The sequence below is a fragment of the Crocodylus siamensis genome, chromosome 3 (assembly GCF_052110815.1).
Source record: "Crocodylus siamensis isolate JL-2025a chromosome 3, ASM5211081v1, whole genome shotgun sequence".
NCBI classification, from domain to species: domain Eukaryota; kingdom Metazoa; phylum Chordata; order Crocodylia; family Crocodylidae; genus Crocodylus; species Crocodylus siamensis.
In genome coordinates, this window is record NC_143397.1 from 47,541,922 (window position 1) to 47,568,182 (window position 26,261).

Here is a 26,261-nt window from a genome sequence, read left to right on the forward strand (position 1 = left end):
CCGCCTGCCTCCCCCAGTCCTGGCTGCAGCAAGTAGTGGGGCATGGAGTCGCCATTGGGCCCACCCCTCCCAGTTGCCTGTGGGCCAGGGGAGGGGATGGGTGAGAGGAAAGAGGCTAAATGCCTCTCCAGTGTCCTCTGTGGTGCTTGCAGCCTTCCTCTCCCCCTTGTGGATGCCCCAGCCCTGGACTGTCACTACCCCAAGATCCCAGCTCTGGTCCCAGATGCAGCTCTGGGAGCTGCATGGCCATGGTGCATGGGTGGGTGGGTAGCTGCGTCTACCCTGGGACTGGGACTATGGGGTAGTGACAGCGCAGGGCTGGTGCAGAGCAAAGCTGCATTCTGCTCCCTGCACATCCCTGTCTGTAGAACCTATACCAGCTGCAGGGGCATGCAGGCAGTAGACTGTGGCTCTGACCCAGCCCTGGCCATGGCCCCACACTGTCACCACCTTGTGACCTCACCCTGTGATCCCAGCCTCACTTGCTCCTGAACATTGCTGCCTGGGGCCTCACCCCACATAGGGAGTTTTGGTGAGTTGTTTGCGGGGGAGGTGCTGACCTGGCCCACGATAGCTTACCAAAACAGCTTATGTGGCCCTTGGGCCCAAATAATTGCTCACCCCTGTTTTAAGACATGGCCAAAGGCAGAGGAGTTGTTTGCGGTGCTTTAGCCTACAAGGAATTAGAATGGTCATGCAAGAAGTGGGAGGTTTTGGTTAGAAGCAACCTCCACTTTGAGGTGGTTCAAACCAAAATCTTTTACTTCCCAGGAGAGTGCCCTATTTGGGATCCATATGCGATTCCCCTACTCCCACTTTTGTAGGTCTTCACTATGCAAAAAGGAATTTCAGAATCATTGGGCCAGACAGAGGGGACATGTTTTCTATCAGTTAGGCTATAGTAGGGAAAAGGAGCTATGGGTTCTGATCTCTGCTCCCCAGAATGTCTATGTTTAGTCCCAGTGACTATATTAATGACTTTTATTCTCCCAGCAGGGTGTGGCACCTATAAAGCAACAGAATTAGCTATAGCACATTGATTCTAGAGAAAGCTTCAGTAAATAAAAAAGAAACTTATAGACACGATTTATTTCACCTAAGGAGACCTACAAATGAGGCTTAGTTTGAGACTGATGAACTATCTAGTTTGGTTCTGTATATGAATGACTGCAGTAACCTAATGCAGCAGATCTAACAGATTAGAAGAAATTTTTTGTCTTCAGTTAATTTTGAAAAAATAATTTTTGCATATCTTAGCATTATAAAGTGCTCTCTGCTTATCTCTAGATATGCATTCATATTCAGCTATATGTTGTCAAAATGATTGCCACCTAAATATGGAAAATAAACAAATTAAATGGATATAGTTTCAGATTTACATATTACGGAATTGGAAACAATATTCACTTTGTGGTATGTATTCTGTAATACTGTCCTTATGAATAACAACACTTCAAAAGACCAACAAGAGCAGAGAATCTTTAAACCAATGGTCTGGCATCTGATGATAACATTGATAAAAGATGGAACTCTAAAATTTACATCCAGAATAGTTTTACTACAAGTATATGGAAAATTCCTTTGCAATGTCCTCTTAATTGTTCAGTATTCCACTTTATTTACATTTTTCAATTTTTTTTCCTACTATATGATTGTTATACAGCACAAGAATCTACCAAAAGTTAGTCTCAATCTTCTATGTCATTAACCTGAAACTTAGATTATTATTTTAAAATGTCTATATACAATATAAACCAAAATCAAACTTGTTAATAGAATATAAAATGTCTTCTCGGACTAACGGATTTAGTAAACATGCAGATTTGGTAAATCTGTATTTATCAATCTCTGCAATTTAAACAAAATGTTATATTAACTATGTTCACTAACCCTGAAATAATTTAGATTGATACAGCATAATTAAAAGTAGAAGTCACAAGAACAATTTATAATAAGACTGGAATGTGACTTTTTATAAAATTGTGCTGATTTAAAGTAACACTAAAAGCACTGGAGGACAAAATCTGCAACTTACTCAGAACAGATGTAGTTTGGGCACCAACAGAACAAGCTTTGCTCTCTACTAATTTACTTTAAAAGATTTTTTGAAAGAATCTCTTGGTAGTTCATTCTTATTTACAAAAAGAGTTGCAAGTGAAAGCACCTACATGTGTGCTAACTATGATGTTCACTAGACATTGGACTGAGACCACTAATTTATTTCACAAAGACCACTGAAAAGCCATCAGCTGGTAACAGCTTTTGGTCACTACTAAACAGGGAGCAGATTTGAACCAGTGACCTAGAAGTGAAAGACTTTGTAATCTGATTACCAATCCCTTGAGCCATCCCATCCCTCCCCTTTTCATTTTTACTGATAAGAGAAAAAGAGTCTTATTACCTAAGCAACTTTTGTAGCCTGTTAGCAATGCAAAAGCTTTCATTTAGTGCTTAAAAAGGAAAGTCCCATGGGCACGCTTATTAGCCCATCTCAAGCACAGACTCTGTATTATTTTTCCCTATTAATTTCAAAATAAATGTATTGCTATAAAAATGTACCACAATGCTTTTTCTGATAATGATTTATAGTAAAGTTCTTGCTGATTATAATAGGTGCTGATAAGAGCTTTTTACATAGCTGTGGAGTCAACAGATCCCTTACTGGCAAACGAAAAGAAAATGGGCACCTATGTCAGCAAATACTCCGAAGAATACAAACATATAATGGAATGAGCATGCATAACACAGCTTATGAGCATTTTAAGACTTTGATTTTCATACAGAATGCTTTTCTTTTTTATCATGAGTTTTCTTATTCTTTAGTACAATGGTGTAGTAGATGCTAAGGTTTTGTAATAAAGGATTATTTTAATATACTTCCAAACATGCCCAGACCAAATGTTCACCTTTTTAAATACTGCTGAAAATTATTTCCTAGACATGATGATATTTTTTCCCCCCTTTTCTTCCTAGGTCCTCTTTTCAAGAACCACAGGAAGAAATCTCTAAGACCTCTTCTGTCAGTTTTCTACTTTTCTAAAGACACTGTGGCCAGCACATTAACATTGCTTTCCTTTGGCTTGAGGTAATAAACAATTAGCTACAGCATAGCAGTGTGATGTTCATGTTATTCTTTGCTGTAGCACACCCAGCCAATGTCTCAAAAATTAATGCAAGTATATCAGGATCTGAAATTAACTTTTTATAGCCATAAGCAACATCCTACTAGGAAGGGGAAAATCCTATTATAACAACTCTGGCATCTCATTGCTTATAAACTGTTAGTAGCAACAAAATAACATTTCAAATTATAAAATGTTGAATATAACAAAAGCTGCCCCATATTGATTAATCAGTTTTTTGCTTATGAACCGATAAAGCATGACAAGATGATGCCTGTTCTTGTTAAATGACAGATCTATTACTAAGGATCAGGTAGGAACCCAGACTGTCCAGATTTATTATATTATTCTGTGGAAATAATTAGAAAGTTACATATTAAAAATACCAGAGAATACTGTCCTCTTCGAACAGTAAAACAACTTGCAACAGGATTTTGCAGAGAATATATGCCATTTACTATACTGATAAGACCGTAATTTTAAAAGAAGTATGTATTACTATGATATAAGGATAGCTAAAGATCTCCCTGGAATTAAAAAAAAACACGTTGTGGACTTAAAATGCATATTTCTTATATTGCCTGACACCCAAAAATGTAACCAGCTTTTTTTTTTTAGCTCACTTTTAAACAGACTTCAATTCTTCCTTAGGAAATTAATATTTAGAAGATTTTTTAGGAAAAAAAATTCCTTTATAGGAAAATGATTATATGGAGAAACCTTTAGTTTTATTGGACACTCGTCCCTTTGGACTAACTGGACATTTATAGGTCTGCTGCTAAAAAGACACACATTTGTTTATGAATACTTTATTTTACTCAATGCAAAAACTGAGTTCTTCACTAGATAGAGTCAGCACTATTAACCAGATTTTTGGTATTAGAAGCATTTATGGTGACCCAAGGAATTCAGAATATTTAATATACTTGCTTGGACAAGATCATATGGTCTGGTCCTATGTTACTGAAACCTCTGGGTGCGGAATCAAATCTGTAGTGAATGCAATCATAGTTTTAAAGGAGCAATGACTTTTTAAACAATAATACCTATTTTTTAACTTTTAAACTTCACCATTTGCACTTCATAGCTAAGAAAAACATCTGAAGTGTATAGAATTTCAACACATTGAAGTGGTTTGCTAATAACAGAGTTCACACATCAGATAATACCAACATTTTGATTTTTTTGATCCAGCATGGACATTATTTGGAACAAATGCTGTCTACCAGTAATGTTCTGACACTTGTAAAAGAGTCTGTCAATTTATATATCCTGATAATTCAACCTCATTTTGAACTCTTCCTATCAACAAACATACATGAATACAAGAAATATTTTTTCTGTACCCATGATTCAGTGATTTGGAACAGAGTAATCACACAGCAATTGGTGAACAAATCATGTAATGATAATGGCAACTGATGGATACCTTCATTACTGAAGATATACTTTTTAACTTCCTGTTCTTGTCCTATGCTTATCTTTCTCTTGACCTTTGTTCAAATGAATCACACTAACTCTTCAGTGCTTTCTCTCACTTGTTTCTAAAGCTGTTCATCACACTTGCTGGCTAGGAGCACAGCTGGCAAGGGATCTAAACCTCATCACAGGACAAACTTAGCCTTCTGGCTTTGCCAAGAATGACATTTCAAATTAAAAAAAAATGTTACTGTATGGGACTTTCAATTCTGTATTTGTTTGTAAGTGTAAATGCCTCCACTCATTGTATTAACACTGCATATAGACACTAGACTAAAAACAAAACAACAATGAATTAAACAGCCTAGAATTTCTTAATAAGAATTCAATTGTTAATTAAAGTAAGATTACAGAAATCAGCTGAGTTTTAGTCACTGTCCCAGAAGAAAGCTACAACTGAGGAGAAGCAGTGCCCCCTAGTGTCAATAATGACAGACAAAAATCTAAAGGCAAGCAAGTAATGTCCACAGGAGTCTTATGTAAGGGGAAATCTTTATAAATATGCTTGTATATGAATAAGCTTATTGCATATGTTCATAGGTATTTGTGTACATATACACATACACACATGCTACATTATATAGCAACCCATGCTTGTATAAAAGTCACACTATGAACAAATATGTAGAGCAAGTGACTCTTATATAACAATAAATACATCTTATATACCTATACGTACATATTATATATACAATCTGACATGGCCAAGATGTCTTTAATGTTCCAGGCAGCTCAGAAAAAACATTTCCACACAGAATAGCAGGCCATGCATGAAAGCGGGTGTCAGAAAGTCCAGAAGAATCACTCACTGTGAAGATGTCTAATAGGAACTGCTGAATACACAATACAGGCAGCATGGACTGAATGACTAAATTGGAATGGCCAAAACAGTCAGGTTTTGAGTCAATCAGAAATTATAATTAAACCTATAATGAATGTTTTGACATTTTTTCTTTTTTTTATTAATTGGGGGTTAACACTATTTAGACTATATTAGAGTCCAATATCAACTATTTTATTATATAACTTCTCTGCCTTCCAGTAAATTACCTCAATCTTCAGTCGTGTGATATAAAAAAAGAGCAAGATAATATTATCTCAAAAATATATACCCCAAAGTTGAACATCTTAAACAATTCGGTATATATTTTACCAGACTGAGTTATGAAATAGTAATCCTGGGTTTGTTTATAGTACGGAACTGTAATTTTTCATTTTAGTCCACAGACCTGTGATAAAGATAGAAAGTTGTCTACCCACCTTGCTGAATTATAGCATACATCATATGTTCATTAGCAGTTGACCCATGAAACACAAGCAATAATAATACAATAAGGAAAATAAAAAGGAATCCTATAAAAATTATATGAGAAGACAGCAGTTACAGGTGGAAGGAAAAAACCTAGAACATTAAAAAAAAGACCTATACAAGATGTCAAAAAAGCTATTCTTTCTATTAACGTAAAATAAATTAATATAGAGCCTGACAGGACTGCCCAATTTTATTTGCATAAAAAGTGCAAGTGACTATTTTAAAATGAATTCAGATCACAAAAATGTTTGTATTCTGTTTTCCATGTAAAGTGTTAATAGACATTTGCTCTCTTCTTTGCATTTTGAAAAGCAATGTACATAATTAGGCTTTTACCAAAAGATTACAATGTGCATTATAAATTGATTCATGATTAAAGTGAAGAAGGCACAAAATGCATTAGTTTAGGAGACAAATTACTGGAAATGCAATGCTCAAAATGACAGTAGCTACGTATTTAGACACCTTACAATAACTATTAGGGTACAATTGTGGATGAAACTTTAATTGCTTAAGATTCATTAAAATATCTAAATGACAGATATGCATTTCTATTATAAAATTTAGCCTGACTATGTAGCCATTGAGAACAATTAAAAGTATATTTTAACCATTCTATTTTACTGATAACATAGCATTTTGGAAAAGTTAATAGCAATGACTGAAAAATGTCACTTCTCTTTATTGTATTTTAATCATATTTAGTCTTTACATACTAAACAATGAATATTCATTTTAAGAATTTTTCATATACTTTTGTTACTATACCTTGAAAGCTCTTCCTAACCCCAAGAATAGGTCACCTAGAGATATACTTATTTGGTTAAGGCGAAAGCTAGAGCATAGTTGCGTGTTAGAACTGTTGGAAGGCCTTTCGTTTTTCCTTTCTAGCTCAGTTTATACAATAGCTGCAACTACAAGTAATATGAACAGAGATGATGTCCTCTCTGGCATCAGTCATCAAGGACTGTCATGACAAGCAACTTTCAATAGGAAATGTTATACCAGTCATGCTGGATCTGTTGACAGAGTCATTTTTGAACAGCAAAGTACCACTGGACAATTTGAGAATTATTCTTATTTAGAAAATGATTTACTCCTTGTCTTTAGTTGAATCTAAAAGGTGATCACTTGATAGTTCTAGGAACATATATGCATACAGGGTTGGATACATATATCCACGCATACATGATCCTCTGTATCTGCATGTGTGAGCATGCACACGTATGCATGTGGTTTTTGTATGTGTGAGAGACAGGGAAAGTGTGTGTGTGTGTGAGAGAGCGAGAGAGAGCGAGAGAGAGAGCGAGAGCGAGAGAATGACAATACCAAAGGGAAAACATAAAGCAAAAGATTGAAATTATGTCAGTATATTTATTAGTCTACTATTGCAAGGATAGCTGAGACCAAAATTGAGGTTGTTTTATAACCTCAGTGTTTCCAGTACTTGAAAAGTCTGACTCTCATATGCCTTTCTCACGTGAAGATATGTGAAAGTATTCCACATTACATTGAAAGAATGTATAGAGTGTACTTGCTGCTCACAGGCAAGAGCATGAAGTTTCACTTGGGATGCAGCTGGGTGGAAATGGAGTGATTGAAGGGGAGTGTGTCAATGTGCAGGAGGTCAGGGGGAAAAAGGGAAGGACTGAAACACACCTCCTACATTATCAGCCTCAATAGGCTTTGATGTTATAGAAATTACTGTGCTAAAGCCTATTAAGAATTTTATACATGCTTTATATGATATATGTAATCACACGTGAGAATATAGGCAGACACATAGACACAGAGGCAAGTGATAAATTGCAGAAGTATGCACGGGTTCATTTGGCTTATAGAACATCAATCAATGAAAGATATCCCCTACAAAATGCATTTTCTAAGCTACTTATCCAATTCCAAAATACTAAAAAGAACGCTCAAAATTACTTTAACATTTGTGAAAAAAGAGGGATGAAACAAAATGATTTTTGAAACAATGTATCTTAAAGAATATGTACTGTATATATAATTTTACTTTTGAATACTCTCTCTCTCGCTCTTTCTCTCTCTCTCTCTCTATATATATACTCTCTGTTTCCACATATTTATTCAGATCTACAAAATATAGTTATAAGTTAAGTAAATCTTCAATCACATTCATCTAATGGATGACACTTTCTTCATAATAATTAAGCAAGCAGGAATTCTATTTGGACTGTTCTTAACAGATTTTTTCAATAATATAAAATGTATATGGAAGGGCAGGGCTATGTAAATAATCCCCTACAGTATTATATTGTATCCTATTTTGATAAAAAGAAGATATTCCTTATACAAGGCAATTATTTAGCTTCAGGCTTCATTGGACAATTGCTATTTATATACTTCTAGAGAGACAAAGGGAAAGTCTTTGCAGTCTAACAGGGTTCTGATGGGTATGTCTTTATTATGTACTGTTATCTATTATTTGTATTATAGTAGGTATCTACAATCAAAATTATAGCCGCACTGTGATAGGTGCTATACAGACTCATAAAACAACCAAAACTATCCAGTGCTGTCAATCCTCAAAAAATCAATTCCATAGAACTAGCACAATGAACCTCTACCAAATCATTTCAGATCACTGTAGAACCTGACTAAAAACAGAGCACAATTGGCTGGTTCTTGATTAGCTCTATGTAATTTAATTCAGGGATTTTTGTGTAAAAAAAACAGAGCCACTGTAAGCAAGGTATAATGACAAATCACAGATTTCTTTAAAAATAAAAAACCTCCAAGGATCCCGTGTGATGCAAATTTGCCAGTGATAAGTTCAAATGAATGAGTCAAGGGACAAAGAATCATATGACAGAAAACATGCCAGGTAATATACATACATGTATTTATCTGTTTGTGGGAAAGAAGGACTCAAAGCTACATTTTTATCACAACATGGTATCTGCCACATTGGGAATACCTGGACTTAACAAAAATCTGCACAGCAAAATAACCCATAATCATCCCTTTTCCTTCAGTAATACATTAGAGCAAACAAAATGTTATAGTGACATTGAAGAAAACACGACATTGCAGACATTCCTCTCTATTTTTCTAGTCTCAAAATACTGAGCTTTTTACATTAAAAAGAAAAGAAAGAAGTTGGCGTCACACTCTTTCTGCATTTACTTAAATAACATCATCCATAAGCTGAAAAAATATTACTCTTTGCAATAAAAATTTTATCCTTCATAAAAAATGTGTTTTTTCACCACTTATTTCACAGCTTTAGGCTATTCAGACCTTTTCAGGAAAAGGCCTCTTGTATCCTCTGTTGTTGAGGACCTCCATCAACCAGCCAATTATTAAATCTACTTAAAACATGTATTTCAATGCAACACCAAGTACCCTAGCATTAGCTCGAGGGTATCACTTGGGGTTTGCATATCCCTACTTGGGGAAATGTTGATTCAAAGTTCTGTGGGGAGGGGCCTGGCGCATGGGTAACAAGACTACACATAATGTGGCAGTTACGTTAGTGCCTACTATATCTTATCATATTCCTTCAATCCAGCCATCTTGCTCAAGTACCTCATACTAATTGTGTGATCTTTTTTTCCCCAGAAAAAGAAAATCACATTCACATGCCAGAAAGCGTGATCATCCTAAGCAAGAAAATAAAGCTTTTTTCTTTGTTTGAATTGCCTACAATTATTTCTGTTGTGTGTTTCACTTGAGTACTATGGGGGTTTTCAATGGATGTCCTGTCACACCATACACTTGTATGTTCTTGGTGTCTGCATGCAGTCAATAGTTCTCCCATACAGCTAAGTAACAATTTTCTGCACATGAATTACATTGTCTGACCATGGGTTGCTGTGAGATATACAGGCTCTTCTTTTACTTCAGAAGTGAACACTCCCACTGCTCACTTTAGACATGATTTTATAGTTAGTGTCTATGTTGCATGTTCATTCATTCAAACATGCAAATGTGAGCAGCTAAAGATCATATATAGATACAGAGTAGCATATAACGCAGAAAATATACATTATGTACTATGCAACTGATAACCACATACAATATTTATAATATTTGCATGACTTTAAATATGCAATAATAATGCTTGAAGTTCACAATTTAATATTTGACAAATCTGCATGGATTTGATTTACATAGTAAAACCAAAAAAAAAAGTTTTCCAAGTATGTTCAAACATTTTTATAATAACTTTTTGGGGATACACACACACACACACACACACACACACACACACACACACATACATCATGTTTGCATGTGTATACATATATATGAATCCAACAGAATAGTTAGAATTCATCACAGCTATGAAATTCAAATACAAATCGCCTACACAAAATGGTCAACACATTTTTTGGCTATTTTAATAATGGCCTGTTTTATTACATTCATTATTCATATAGGATAAGGGTAGACAATTTGTAGGCATTATATAGCTCTCTTCAGAATATTAGCTTTGTGGCTTTGAGAGGCCATTTTCTAAAGATCCTAACAGTCAAATGACATCTTGGGAAATGTTACATTCTTGCTGTATTTGCATGATAATGAAGATGAAATTTCATATACGCTACCTGAATTGCACTCATCTAAGTTTTGTTTTTATAGGGAATGACCAAAGGAATAAGTTCTCTAATCCAATGTTCTGAATTACTAAAATATAATAAATGATTCCTTCTTTGGAAAGACAATAAGCTATAGTACAAATTATAAAAATCCCATGTAACGTATGTTACAATGAGATAATATTATCTCAGTTATATATCCCTGAATATTTATTTTCTTTAAAAAATATTCTAAGGTAACTAAAAATATTTATTGTAAATCTTACAAAATCATCAAAGAACACCTTTTTCAATGCTTAGCACTCGATGGCATAGTAATAACATTACACTAGAACCCAACTTATGTTTAAATAATTCTGGTATGCAATCTTTGCTTAATTTCTTAAACTTAGTAAAGCTTGCATGTTAATTATGTATGCTGGTGTTGTACATCTGATCAAGTATAATCATATTTCATTTGAACCCTGACAGAATAAGTCGGTAAATCAAAATTTTCTTACTATGGATATATGTTCAGTAGGCTATGATAATAGGTATCTTTCTCATGATTAGCTAGGTAGGCAAATATGTGCTTGGCAGAGAGTCTAAATGTTGACTTAACAAGTGGCCAATAAGGAGTGTTAACGTGTGGAAGATGCAAGAGCTCCATTCTCTCAGAGGTTTAGAAAAGGACTTGGCTCTTTAAGCTGTTTTTTTCAAGCCACTCAATGACTTAACACAAATGTAAAAATAAGGACATAATTGAAATGATTTCCCCTTCTAATCAATATACAACTGGATTAATCATTATCTTATTTGACAATTTAACGTTATTTGCATAACTAATTCTGAGGCATAGCTCTGGAAAACCAACATAACCCTACTATTTTGTCCTGAAGAAGATAAAATTTTACATTTTTGTAAGAGTGAAAAATTAAGAACTCTACTCAGACCCCCAAATCTAAAAGTTACAAAGTTAATGTGATAACCTACACACATACATCAGCACAGATAGTCTTAGTTTATGCACAGACTAATAGTTTGTAACTCTTTAAAGAAAATGTCTTTGATTTCTGCTGGCAGCTAAAGGCATTGTTTTAAAACATAAACATCATGGAATAAGTGGTATACATACTGGCAATTTTATTTAACACAACTTTTCAATATATTCTAGACTACACTGCACTCAAACTGCACACATCCAAATTAAAGAAAAAGATACTTATCCTGGAAAAAAGGCCTATACTCAAAGGAACATCTGAATAAAATTGAGACATCTGCAGTAAAGTTTTACCTTCTCCCTAGAATGTTTGAGATGAACTCAGTGTAACACTGTCTTCCAAGAAAAGACACAGTGATCAATGCAAGAACACATCAGGCTCCCTTGGACAGGCCAATCAATGCAAGAAAGAACCTTGCCCAGGGCCTTATGCAAATAGAAGCACGTCCTGCAACCCAGGGAGGGTACATGCGCAATAGATCAATGGGATCTGAAAAACCTTACAGCTATATCAGCCTCAGACAGTAAATATATAATGATGAATCCCTCACGTTTTCGGTGAACTCTTAAACTAGGTTATTTTCAACAGCTGGTGAAAAATCTTCCAGGTCTGTACACAGCAACAGTGAAGAAATAAAAGCATGAGAGAAGACTAATCAGTTAACTTAACAATACTTTTAAGACTGAAGATAAAATTTCAGTAGTCACCTTTTTACAAGGGGCTCATGTTAAAATGCTGAAAGTTAGGTTTCTACCATGCTGATTTTACAAGGTAGATATCAAGGTTTGGGTTGTTGTTGTTTTTTTTTTAAATCCCTTTTGGTAGATTACAGTGAGGTAGAAAAATAAAAGGTTTACCATTTACAAGAGCTACAACATCACAAATCTAACATCCCAATCATCACTCTATTGATTGAAATGTACCCTGTCAAAGTATATTGCAATTATATTTTTTTAGCCGTATCTGTATCAAAGTATTTTTTGAAAAATAAATTGAAGAAAACATTATGGCTTTAAGTACATATATAAAACCAAGGAAGGGGCACAAAGCTGTATCCATGTGCATGAAACCATACAGGCTCACCAGGTACATGTGACTACATTAAAAAGGGTACATATTAAGTTTTCATGACAAAACTTGTGTAGAGTGATTTCCTAATTATGATTCATCTTCTGCTTTTGGGAATGGGGGAAGTTGGTGGGGAATAAGAACAACTTTTTTCTTTAAGAATCACTGATACCTCTTAACTTGATAGAACAAAGGTATAATACTGCTGTCAAACAGCTAGAGCCACACCAGGACAAAATATAATCCAGATATTGACAAGCAAATAAAACAGCTTAATCAAGCTTGTAAAAACCTCACGCACTTTGTACCTTAGTACTGCACAGTTGAAGCTTAACACTAATTTTATTTTGCACTGGAACATGGAGTAGACAGAACAACAATTAAGCTCAATGTATTTATCATTTTATATAATTATAAGGCCATTTTTAATTCTAGAACGTGTTAAAATGGCAGTTTCGTTTAGCTGTTTTAGTTTTAAAAACATTTTCACTAGTAATCACATAACTCATTCGATATTTAAACATTTTGATATAAAATAAAACACAGCATTTAAGTGGGATCATCTACACATTTTTGCATTTAAAAACTGTTAATACAAATCATTATCCTGTCATGTTAGCCTTAATCTTCAAAAAAAGCCCATTGCAAACTCACTGAGAAAGCATCATCCTGCACTTTCATTAAGCAAAAGAGAGGAAAATTAAAATGTAAACAATACCAGTTTCTTATGTTACCATTTTATTGTTCTTTTCACCAGTTGTATGCTTAGACTCATCTTACTCCAGCAGGATTTTTAATTTCCAATGTATTATTAGCCTACAGTTACCTTGGTTGATGCACTAAACCTGGTCTTAAAGTCTCATAAAATGTCTACTGTTCCACACAAAGGCCAAACATATACTTTTCACTATAATTAACATTTAAATTAACAGTAACACAATACAACTGTGTAATGTAAATTCATGGGTCCAAGATAATATCAGAGAAACAGGAAAAAGTATGAAATAACAGCCAGATGTTTTAATGTTTTCATTTTTAAGAAAAGAAAGTCTAATATTCCAGACAAAATATAAATGCACTGCAAACTGTCATGGTAAAAGACACACGATTACTTTCTGTTCTCCCTCTCTCATCTCAGTAAAACCAGAATCCCAACATTTTTTCTTCTTTTAAAGTGTGTAAGTAAATGTTTAATAAAAAATGAAATTATTTGTAGACTGATGATGACATTGTACTTCACACTATCTTTATTACTAAACTGTTCTCCAAATCAATTTACAGAGCAAAAGAAGACAGCCTACAAAGTTAGGTAGAAGGCTCCAATTTTTAAAATTGTGCCTGGAAAAAATAAAGTGCTCACAGTGATGGTGTCTGGGCATTTAAACAATCAATGAGATGTCTAGCCAGCTGTTTGTAGATGCAATTCATGACTGTACATGCTCTGGAGCTTTTCTTTCCCATCCCACCCTCTGCTTTACCCCCATCCACAATGCCTGAAGTGGAAAAGAGGAAATAAGAGGGGTAAGTCATGGAGAAAGGATACATGTTCTGATAAGATTTGGAAATGGGTACAGAGTTCATGATGTGAAGTCAACAAGAAGGAAACCAGTGCATAAAAAATTCTTCAAATTAATAAGGGCAATTTTGAACTGAAACCTGAAGTGTGTGAAGAGCCAGGTGGAAATGGATGTGATGAGATACTTATTTTCTGCAAGAAAAAACAGGCAGTTGCATTCTGCACGTACTAGTCTGGGGCGCTGGACTTGAACCCCCCCCCCACACACACACAAAGAAAGTAGTTGCAAATAGTCTAGGTGACAACTAATGAATATATGTAAAAGTCTTTCAGCAGAGCTGGGAATGGTGTTCATTGACAATTTAGCAATGAAAGAAATCGAGGATCTAAGTTCAGGATGAAGGATGAGGCTAAAGTTATGGACAGAAGCAATAAATAGGAGGTCTATTTCAAGGAATAAACACAGCAAACAGAATTCTGTTTGAGCATGGTCCTCTTCCACACAGAAACTGTTTCTGTCTGAAACATTTTAGCTGAATGAACCTGATAAAACCCCATACATTTACTTGGCTAAGAAAGGCAGAAAAAGCAAAAGCAGATAGGGAGCAGTCATTACAATGTCAAAACACACGTAAAGCAAAGTCTCCAAAATGTAGAAGTAGCTGTATTTAAATAAACCCTTTGATAGAGAGAAAAACAAGTAAATACAATACATAGAAGTAGCAAGACAAAAAATATGGGCAGGCCAAATCTCTGAGGTACCAGACTTTGACTAAACGTACGTTCACAAAGAAAATTATGCAGGTTGGGGAAGAGGGAAAACCTCATATACCCTTTCCAACTTTGCACAGTGACTAAAAACAATCTGTTGTTGTGCTCAAAATGATACAGTTACCTCAGTGTACCAGCAGAGGAGCAAATCGTTGTTTGAAACACTGCTCTCAAAGGGCAGTACAGCATAGTTTTTAGCAGATTAGGGAGGCATTACTTTTACTAAGGCACAACCCCACAGAAGCTCCCATTGGAGTGGTGAGGCTTTATGACAGCTGGAAAAAGTTTGACCGATCAATAGGGAAAGTAAAATCTAGTGAAAATGACGACTGAAAACCAGCAGGTCAGAAAATATTTAGCAAATCTCAACATACACAAATCAGCCAGTCCAGATGACATCCATCATAGGGTATTAAGGGAATTACCTATCAAACTTGCTCATGTACTGTCACTTATTTTCAAAATACCCTGGGAAAATAGGAAGGTACTGTAGGAAAGCAAATGTGATGCCAAACGTAGGAGGGGAAAAAAAAGAAAAGAAAAAAAAAAGAGAGAGTTAGGAACAGATGTTGTATTAATTCCTTGATAAGTTGTGCCTGTGTTTGTCCTGGGACTGACACACCCACGCATATCACCCTTCTAATCAAGGTTTGGTGAGCAGCTGAATGCATTGCTGCTTTTCCACCATTGATTCAATAATGCAATCCTAAAATAACTGTTTGCAATATTCTGGTATAAATGGTTAGTACTTCTTATCCCATGAACCTTTTTAGGATGTATTCAGAGACAATGGACATCTGAATGATTGCACTTTGTCCTGGGATAGTGAGGATACCAGAACTACTTACATCTGATCACTTCAAAGTCCTAGCACTCCCAAATACAGAATTGCTACCTACCACTTGAAGTGGTAGGGGAAACATAGCCACCAAGACTGGCAAAGGGAGTGATATGGACTCACCTTCTACCTCTCTGCCCTTGAAGAGGCAGGGATGACAGCAGAGGACTTCCACTATATAGCCCAACAACTGTGCCATGGTTGGATTTCTTTGTGGGTGTTTTTTTTGGTTGGGAAGGCCATGCCTACTTCCTTTCTTTCCTCCAGCCAAACACACAGTTCTTTTCTGAAATGTTGTCAGACACAAGTTTGTACAGATGTCCAGTTCAGCTCTGGAATGAAGGTAATGTTTGCAGAAATAAGAGATACTAATCCATCTTAGTATGACTCTGTTTGGATTGCACTTATTATAATATACTGTTCAATTATGAGTACATTATTATGAAAATGCTCACAGACTGAAAGTAACTCAGACAAGTACTGATTTACAAGAAAAAATTAGGAGTGCTAAATATAGACAGTTTGGCTAAGAGGAAAAAGGGAGTACATCATAAAACAGGTAACAAATATCAAAAGACTTTTTATACCAAAGGGTATAAGGAACTTTATACCAAAGGGTAAAATGATTTTTCTAATGTAGTATAATGAGATTCAACTACCACTAATGCAGTGAAATTATGAAAATATACTTAGTGAGATTGATTAGGACATGGAAAAGTAGCAGAAGGAAAATGTGGAAATTTCTTTGCCTGGGACTTTCAAACCTAAAGAGTACATATGTATTTGCAAACAGCTGGACTAGATGATCTAACAGACCATCTCTAACTTCTAAACATCTCTGATTCCCTATGAGGTCATTTTTGAACGCGGCGTCCGACCCTTTGATCCAGGAGGGTGGACACTTTTGGTGGTTCGCCCCGGAGGCGGGGCCGGGTGCCACCTCCGCAAAACTTCTAAACATCTCTGATTTATTTTATAATTAGCATTCTTACTTTGTTGTTGAGCTAGAAAATTAATATGAACTGGCCAATAAGATGTAAATTCATGACAACAGTGAAGGCAATTAGTGTACAGTACATAGTTTAGAGCCATGAAACACTGCTCTTCTTTGGGAGAACCCAATAAAGTGCTGAAAATATGTGAGCTTGCAGAATATGGATTTAGTTATATGGTTAAGGTACCAGTTATTAAATAAGTAAATGATTATGAGGAAGTAAAAACAGAAAAGTCTGGCAAGTGATCCAGAGCTAGCAAGCAGGGATCCAAGTTCAATACTCAAGTGCAATGCCTCATTGCCACACTGGCAGTAGCAGGACACACAATTCTTGGGAAAATGAAAAAAAAAAAAAAAGTTATGCCATTTTAGACTTCAATGGCAAAGTTAACAGGACTGATCTTGAGGTAAGAAACCAGATGCCTACATGTTACAGCATTTAAACTAAATCAAAACAACAGATGAAGGTACTGCACCCTGAACTGTTTGTTTGTATTTTGTTGTCTACTCCTCCTTCTTAATATGTATTTGGGGCCCTGATCGAGGCGGAGTCTCTGGGTGCTACCATAATACAAATTTGTAACCTAGCTAAAGAGATAAGGAGGGGACCAGGGCAGCAACCCTAGACATTGACTTACGGGGGGGGGGTAGAAAAATAGCAGCTTCCAGCCAGCCAGTGCTGCCACCGGCAGCCCGGTCACTGCTGCTGTCCTGTGTGCTGCCACTAGCAGGCTAGGGGCAGACATTCAAAAAGCCTGTGCCTGAACTGATTCAATCTTTGCAGGTTAGTCAAACCTGGCCAGGTTAAATTATTTTGTAACTGCACAGGCATCCCAGACGTGCAGACACAAGCCTGCCATGGCTCAGGCTAGAAGCTGGGAGGTGCTAGAGCAGCCCTCCCTTCCGTTGCACAGAACTAAGCTGAGGAGAGTGGTGGGCATGGCCAGGCCCTAGCAGGATACTCTGATTAGCCCAGCAAGGAAACAGTGTTTCTCACCCCCTAACTCAGTGTTCATCAACCCTTTAATAAAACAACAGAGGGACATTACCAGCTTTCTGTTGATTCTACCTGTTGATTCAGAACAGATCACAGCATGTGGTCTGCTAGCTAATACACAGACACATCTTGGTAAGGCAGAGGGAAGTGGGGAATTCCTACTTAGCAGGGAGTGGGGAGGGGGAAGGGATGAGCAAACAGCTCTTCTTAAACAGCTTTTCCAAGGAAGGACATTAAGCTACCTGTTGATTAGTTCCAAAAAGCCTGTCCGCCTTGGTCATCTCTACAGCATGGACTGTAGCCAGCATATGGTCTGCTAGCTAATGCTGAGATGTCTGTGTAAGGTAGAGGAGAGGGGGGAATAATCCCTGCTTAGCAAGGAGAAGCCAGGCAGATGCTGCTGTGTGCCTGCAAGTCTCTGCCAACCTGCAGTCAGTGAGCAGAGGGGAGGAGCTAGCCCTGCTGCACACCAAAGAGCCCTGTCCAGCCCACAGAGCATGTTGGGATGCTGGGGGTGTCTGTTTGTCTTAAACCAGCAAGAGGTCTGGGACAGACAGTGCATAAACTGGTCTGAGCCAGATCAGTTAAGTCTAATACTACTTTCAACCAAGTTTATCTCAAACTGGTTTCAGCCATTTTCAAACTGGTTTATGTGCATTGAACATCTGTTCTGTTACAGGTTTAAACTCGTTTATGATCACTTTACACCAGTTTGTGTGTAATGTTTGTCCCTAGCCCCAGGGTGCAGGACTGTCCTGTTATGCCTCTGATACAAATAAATAATAATAAATTATAGCAAGTAAGAATAGTAATAATAGATACTCCTCAACTTATTCATTAGGCTGAAAAATGACCATAACCTAAAATGCATGTTAAACTGAGCAAAGTATTGATAAAAATGCAAATCAGTCAGGAAGAAATGAATGACTATAGACAGAACTGGTTGCAATGTCTTTCCAGTAAGGTCTATTTTCAGTTGCTTATAACTTTAACCGCCAAAGTTGAAGCATGCCATACTTGCTCTCTACTACAAGCTGATTTTTCTGTGTTTAGAAATTCAGCTAAAAGAGTCCCTATGTTTCCAAGAATGAGACTAAAGGAAAACAGATTGTTAATTTTGTTCATAAAAGAGGTTTTGCTTGTTCCTTTTAAATTCTAGTGTCTAACTAATTTGAAAAAGGAAATTTGGCTGCAGGAAAAAACTGAGGTGCAAAAGACCTTAGAGTGCCATGAAAATCTACCCAAGTGGGGCCAGGTTATTAGCTACTGAAAACCACTATTCTTAAAAGAAAGCTGTTAACTGTCAGAAAAATGAGTTAGGAACATATTTCTAGGGTTATCACATCTAGTATGTACTATTGCAGGCAGGCACATTTAAGAATCCCTTTCAGAAACTGATTAAGCTCCATCTTAAAATTAGTTTGAGTCATGGGTGACTGGTGCCACCTTAGGGAGGGCGCGTGCCCCCCCAGCGACTGGTCAGAGACTGATGGGGGAGGTCCCCAATTGGCCAATCTCACTGACCAAGGGGTGAGGGTACCCCACAGTGGAAGTACCTGCGGCGCTTCATCTGGCACTCCCACTTCCCGGCTGGCACTTGCAGGGAGGGCACCAGTGCTCCCACCTGCCCACCCCCCTGCCTATCACCTAAGAGGGGAACACAGCCTGTCAGGGGATGCACCAGTGCTTAGGGGGTGTATGTGCATCCCCTATGCATCACCACTGGTTTGAGTTTTTTTTACCCCATCCTCTGCACTACTTCTATTGGGAGGCTGTTCCAAAATCCCACTTTTCTGATGGTTAAAAGCTCTCCTTTAATATGTGGTCTAAATTTATTCAAAGCCAATTTATACCTACTGCTTGTGCCAAAATTGTCATCAACCTTCTCCATCCCTACTGTTTACTCTCCTGATGTATATATAGAAAGCAGAAGGCAGGGGAGATATGTACCTTATAGACTAACTAAACAAGATATATAGAGTATGAGCTTTCAGAAGCAGTTTATTTCATAAGATGCTATGAAGGGACTGCAGGAAGCAGAGTTTTTAAACAGAAAGCACTGATTAGAATACAAAGCATAGGGAAGAGGGAGGAAAAAGAAGGGTGAGGCAAAGTGGGAAGAAAAACAAAGGAGTTAACTCATTGAGGGACATAGGGATTATAAAAACTAATCCAGGTAATAGCATAAGGATCTGGAGCCTCAGTTTGACCATACTTAACCAAATCCAGTCTGTGGATGATTTCTTGTTCTGTACCCTTTGTATTCTAATTGGTGCTTTCCATTTAGAAGCTCTGCTTCCTGCAGTTCCTTCATAGCATCTGATTAAGTAAGCTACTGCTTAAGAAAGCTTAAGATCTTATTCAGTTAGTCTGCAAGGTATATGCTCATCCTGCCTTCTGCTTGACTGATGAACATAACTATCAATCTGTTTATAGAAAGCATTTGTATCTCCTCCAGGCCTTTACTTTGTTAAGTTGAACAAGCCAATAACTTTTTAGTTTCTACTACTAAGACATGTTTTTCACTCCCCTGATCATCTGAGTACCTCTCTCCTGCCTCATACCTGCTGCATTCACTGAACATGGGTGGCCAAATAAGATCCCATCAGGGTCTTGTACAATGGCACAAATATTTCCCATCTCTACTGGAGATACTGGCCTTGTTATATTGTAGGACCACATTTAACTTCTTAATGGCCACAATGTATTGCTGAGTTACAGTCATCAATTAACTGACTAATACACTCAGGTCTTCCACTTGTTTCCAATTGCTGAACTCTCATTTTGCAGCAGATTTTTTTGTTATTAATATAGCTGAGGTGTAGCTGCATTTCATACTCATAAATTTCACCCTGTTTTTGTTACTCCAGTCCTAAAGTTACTCCAGTTATCTATGGAATCATCTACTCTTTCTCTTTACTTACAAGGTTTCATAACTGGCCATTGGCCAGTTTATTTGGCACATTTTTTACCAAAGAAATTAATGGATATAGTAAATGATTGTTTCCAAAACCAATCTTTCAGGTCACTCATTCATTAGTAACCTTACTCCAGCCTGGTAACTTTCCCTTCAATACAGCCTGTTATTGTCATCTCTCCTTTGGTTAGCTCCTTACCCACTTACAATTTTTATACTAATCTCTGTCTTCTTCAGGTAAACCAATAATTCCCCAAGCAGCACCATGTAGCACAAATAAATGAAAAATGAAATTAAGGCTATTTTAATTATTAAAAAGGCTGTCCCCACAGGGATTTAATGCTTTTTAACTAATCCACTTCAAAAATTAATTTGGATTATTTTTCCCGAGTTACTCCATGTAAACAAACCTATGATGAAAGACAGTGCATGCCCCAAAGAGCTTCAATCTTATTAAGAATGTAAAAAAAGTGGGAGGCCAAACAGGTCCAGAGGGAAAAAATGAGCCATCCAAGGTTACAGAGGTTAGAGGCAGAGTGATAATCCAAGTCTCCTAACACTAGCTGCCCTATACTCATCCATACTGTCTTCCTTAATTTACACTGATATGGTAACCAAAAATTCACAGCACAACTGCTGAAGGCCCCAACCTGCAATTAGTTGATTCAAAAGCAACCTTTTGCCCTTCCAGAGATCCACTGCAAGGACACAGCTGTCCATATTTATTATAGTACTGGGAGCCCTAGTCAAACATGAATGCCTTGTGCCTCCTGAGGCTTGGGGGGGGGGGGGCACGGTGACTGCTCACAGGCAGTGGTGGCAGTGTTGGTGGCAGGGGCATGTTGGCAGTGAGTGGGGACTGCCTGCAAGCGGCTGCATCAGTGTCAGCAGCGGGGGAAGTGGGGGTGACAAGCGCCGAGTGGTGATTGGCGACTACCACCAGCTGGCGCCAGCAATGTCATCGTCGGCCAATCCCAGGGGCTGCACCACCAATCTCAGGGGGTGCACGTGCACCCATGTGTACCCCCTACACATTGCCAATGTAGACCAAGACTCTACTGTGCTACGGACTGTACAAGCAAAGAACGAAAACGCCAACCATATGGATGATATTGCAAGATCAGGGCTTCAAACTTATTTTAATCTGAAGAAAGAAAGCAGGTCACTTTGATGGGGCTAGAGTAATTTATAACAGCTGAGGATCTGACCCAAATGTTTTCAGTGCCTTTGTTTTATTACAGCTGGTTAATACTGCAAAAATATATCCAAAGCCAGAACCTGTCTCCATTCCCTTGAAAGATAAACTGTGGAAGAGAATAGGAAATCCAGAAGCAGAAAGGTTGAAATAAAGTTCTTGCACTCTAATGCATGTTTTAATTTCAACAAAATACCACTTAATTTAATGAAACTATACTAATTTTTTCCTGACCCTCAATCTAAAAAGCATTTTAGTGAAAATTATGTTATGAAAGCTTAGTACTCTATGGTATGGTTAGCAATTCAAATATTTGTATTCATGTATTAATGTGTTTTACCAACTCAGCATTCTACCATCTTGTCCTATGAATCTTTAAAATGATTCCAATAGTTAACATATAATATATAGATCTTATATAACATTATGCAAATATCATTACATATATTCAAAACTTTGGTTAGGTAGGACTGCAATGATGCTGGTAGTTCTTCATCTGACAAGGTCAAACAGTCACAAACTCCTCCATGACCATTTCAGGCTGGACATAAGGAAGAACTTCTTTACTTATGAACCCCCAAGGTCTGCAATAGACTGCCACCAGATGTGGTTCAAGCACCTACTTTGAATACCCTCAAGAGACATTTGGATGTTTATCTTGTGGGGATCCTATGACCCCTGCTGACTTTCTGTCCCTGGGGCAAGGGGCTGGACTTGAAGATCTTCTGAGGTCCCTTCCAGCCCTAATGTCTATGAAATCTACTCTTCCTTTGCTGATGTAATTAGACCAAATTTTAATTTCCCATGCTCTGTGATCAACAGTAATTGTAATAGTGAACACTGCAAATTTGAGACAGTGATACCAATTCTTACAATTTTAGCATGAGTCTCATGATAGCTGGAGTTTTTTCTTAAAGCTGAAGATTAATTACATTAATTGATCCATTTAAATAAAGGTAAGTTTCTATCCCTCAGGGTAATGGCAATAAGCCTGAAAATGTGAAGTACAAAGACAAATACAGGGCAAATACAGGGCGAATACAGAAGAATTCTATAACCATCATTTTGAAAGAATCTAATATTTTTTAAGTCAGTGACATTTTCTGATCTATGATTTTGGAAGTGTGAGGTAGTGGCATTCTTCTGATGCATCTGAAATAAGTATTTGCCTTGCGGTGTGGATAAAAGCATGGAAATGGATTTGTTTTCAAAAAGTGATTCCCGTGACCTAGTGAATCTGTTTTGAATTTGTTTCCTCCGATAGAAAGTTAGGTGCCAGTCCCCTAACTAGGTCTGCAATGCATGGCCTCAAGGATTCACACAGGCACATGGATCCAGCTGCTGTGTTAGGGCATAAGACAGTTTCTCCTTTTTTGTCTTTCATATACAGGCACTAGGGAAAGAAAAAGCACAATAACTGTAAAATCACTGAAAGTGTCTGGGAGACTTGGAGAGGAGTTGTATTAGAAACTTATTTTGGTCAGTTTAATATACAGGGATTGCATCAACTTGAAAACTAACACTCTCTCTCAAATTAAATGATTATAAGGTAGGATTCCACAATTCACATATGGATACATTGAACTGCTTCTAGAAATGTATCCCCAACTATACTATACTGTAAGGGGGATAATAAAAACTAAGAAGCTGAGATATGTTCATGAATCATGTTTTGAGTTTTCAAAATCAGTAATTAGTAGAACATGATGACCTACAACTACTTTTAGTGCCAAGTATTTGAAAAGTAATTTACTTTAAACGTTATTAGCTGCACATTTAATTTCAAACTACAATTACGCAAAGTTTTAATTAGTAAATGTTAAGGTACATTTTAGCAATAGTCTTACGATTACTATTTGTAATTCAAGCTATAAACAATATAACTAATTTATTGGTGAAACTTTACTTCCCACACATGTTAAATCACTTTCAATTATTTCTCTTGTAATCTCTGACCCAGTAAGGTACAGAAATTGTGTGTCTACACTTCAGTAACAGGATAACAGTTTCTGTACATTCAAGCATGATCTGCACACTCCCCTGCTCTCCATAATATCTTACAACCGTGGTCATGCCCATGTGCATGCAGATCCAAAAATGTGTAGGCAGTCTAATTCTTTCGATTAATAAGTATCTTGCCAATGATGGCTGGATATTTTGCTTTGCTGGCTGGCTGAGTCAAAAATCAAAACTGAGGGCTATATTTTGGTTAACTCTTGTACAGACATAGATTACAGGAGACTGAATAAGGTCCTGAGGTCTTTTGGATGCTCCAGACTTCATGAGGGATAGCCATAATGATTCTCCTATGCTCCAGGGAATAGCAGAGACTGCTACCAAAGTGCTTTTAAAGGAAGCTCCTCACCAGGCTATGGAATGGGAGAAAAGCTAGCAGAACAGAGCTACTTGGCTGTACAAGGGCATGCTAAACCCTTGAAGGGATATGAACTAGGGAGTTCCAGAAGGTATCCTGTCATTATAAGGCTAAGTCTCTTCTGGTGCTTTTCCTGGAGAAAAAAACAGCTCTGCATAGCTGTCATGATAGATTATTACTAAATGCCACAATCAAACCATGGTTAGGCACCATTAAGGGAGTGCCTGGCAGTTATTTTTCATGATCTCTACAAGGAAAAAGTAAAAGCCTAAAGATCTTTGGTGCACAATAATTGTGAACAATTAGAAGAGATTCAGCAGCTTCACATATGCACATACACTATAAAAGATGATCCACTTCAAATTCTACTGTTTATTTCACCTTCTGTGGTTACAAATTAAACAGAGGGTTACAGGAAGGCACTGCACTCCAAATAAAGATACATGCTTCATATGGATATGGGATGAGCAGCTGCATACAAGGACTCCAGAACTGCTGTATCCACATTTATGTGAACCTGCTGACTCAAAATACTTGCATGGCAAGTGTGAAGGAGGTGCAGTTGCTCTAATACTCTTTAAGGACTCATGAAGTTCCCTTAAGCCCAAGAGCCCAATCTGTGTGCACGTGTGTGTGCACGTGTGTACGTGCATGTGTAAGACAGAATGTATTAACTTTAAGATAATAACAGTCCACAAAGTACTGCATTTACTTAAAATATTAATCAAACATGACAAATGATGATGATGACAGTAGAATCATAAACACTACGGATCAGTATTTGTTTTAATTATGTTTTGGTGCAATCTCAATCTAAACTTGGTTTTACTAATTGGTTATGATGGTGGTCAAGCTGGTATCAAATTTATCTTTAAAAGTATATGCAAAAATAAGTGTTAATTCCCTATGATTTTTAAAATAAGGCCTATTACATTAAATATACTTTTCATGCCTAGTTTTGCATAACAGATATGTGATGTGCCAGTGATTATATATTATATTCTTCCTCCCATGCATGTACCTCCTGCAGAGATAGCAGACTACAGAAGCTGACCCTTACTGAGACCATCTTGTCTCTCTGACAAAGCTCCTTTTTAACTTCTTACTTACTGGTTACTTCCTGTGATGGAGAAAAACTTTAGCTCAGCTTGTGATAATTTCACAGGCCCTGAGCACCCTGACCCCAGAAGCCCCAAGGTCAGAAGTCAAGTCTTGTTCTGAAACATCTGTGTGCTTCATATTAAAGTAGAACAAAAGTGGAGAAATATCCACCAGTGTGACGAGAGAATCAGGCAAAATGGGAACAACACACTGGTCATCTGTTACCCATGCCATCTCAAGCCCCTGACAAAAATGTGATGGAAAGAACTTTACTCACTAAAGTTCCAAACCACCTTCAAATAGGTACTTTGTTTATGACAAATGACCAAAGGTCTCAAACACTAAAGCACTGAACACTGAAGCATTTCCTTCTGTCTCACATTTGGAAATGAACATAAAATACATTCATGTAATATATGTGCATGTGTCTGGTATGTGCTATCAAACAATAATACTTTACAAAACCTCACGAAAACTGCAGATACTTCCATTTCAAAAGATAACACACACTAGAACAATCTAACAGTCTCAGTAATTGCAACTTCACAGCTTACAAAAGGAAGAAAAAGAAACAGTTATTTCATGCCATACTGGATATGCAGAACAAAAGTCAGACATTTATGCAGGAGCATTTGTAACTTGAAATTAATAATGACATTGTGTTATACAAAGTATCATTTACAATTACAAAACTTGGTGTTCTGATAATTTAATTTTGGAGGAATGAAAGTCAAATTGTACAATTTGTTGATCAGTTAGTAAAACAATTGCATGATTAGATTAGTTAAATCATTCTCAGGTTTCAACAGGTGTGCATATAATGTGCTTTTAAATAATCAGACTGGAGGAAACAATGAGAGAACCCAAATAGTCTTAATTTCTGCAACAGGGAAAACAAACAAAGGAATCAACAAAAACTTGTGAAATCAAGCAAGCCCTGCTGCTCCTGCTTTCTTGTTGCTGAGAAGTGCTCAAACATCTATCAGGCATCTATTTTATCCCAGAGCAGAACAATAGTTAAAACTTTAA

At 37.0% G+C, this 26,261-nt stretch overlaps 1 protein-coding gene across 6 annotated transcripts in view; it reads right to left on the minus strand.

The window, feature by feature from the left end:
• The window catches only part of ARB2A (ARB2 cotranscriptional regulator A), a 408,135-nt gene that overhangs the window by 149,961 nt on the left and 231,913 nt on the right, over positions 1 to 26,261 (minus strand). The gene's annotated exons all lie outside the window — the stretch shown is intronic.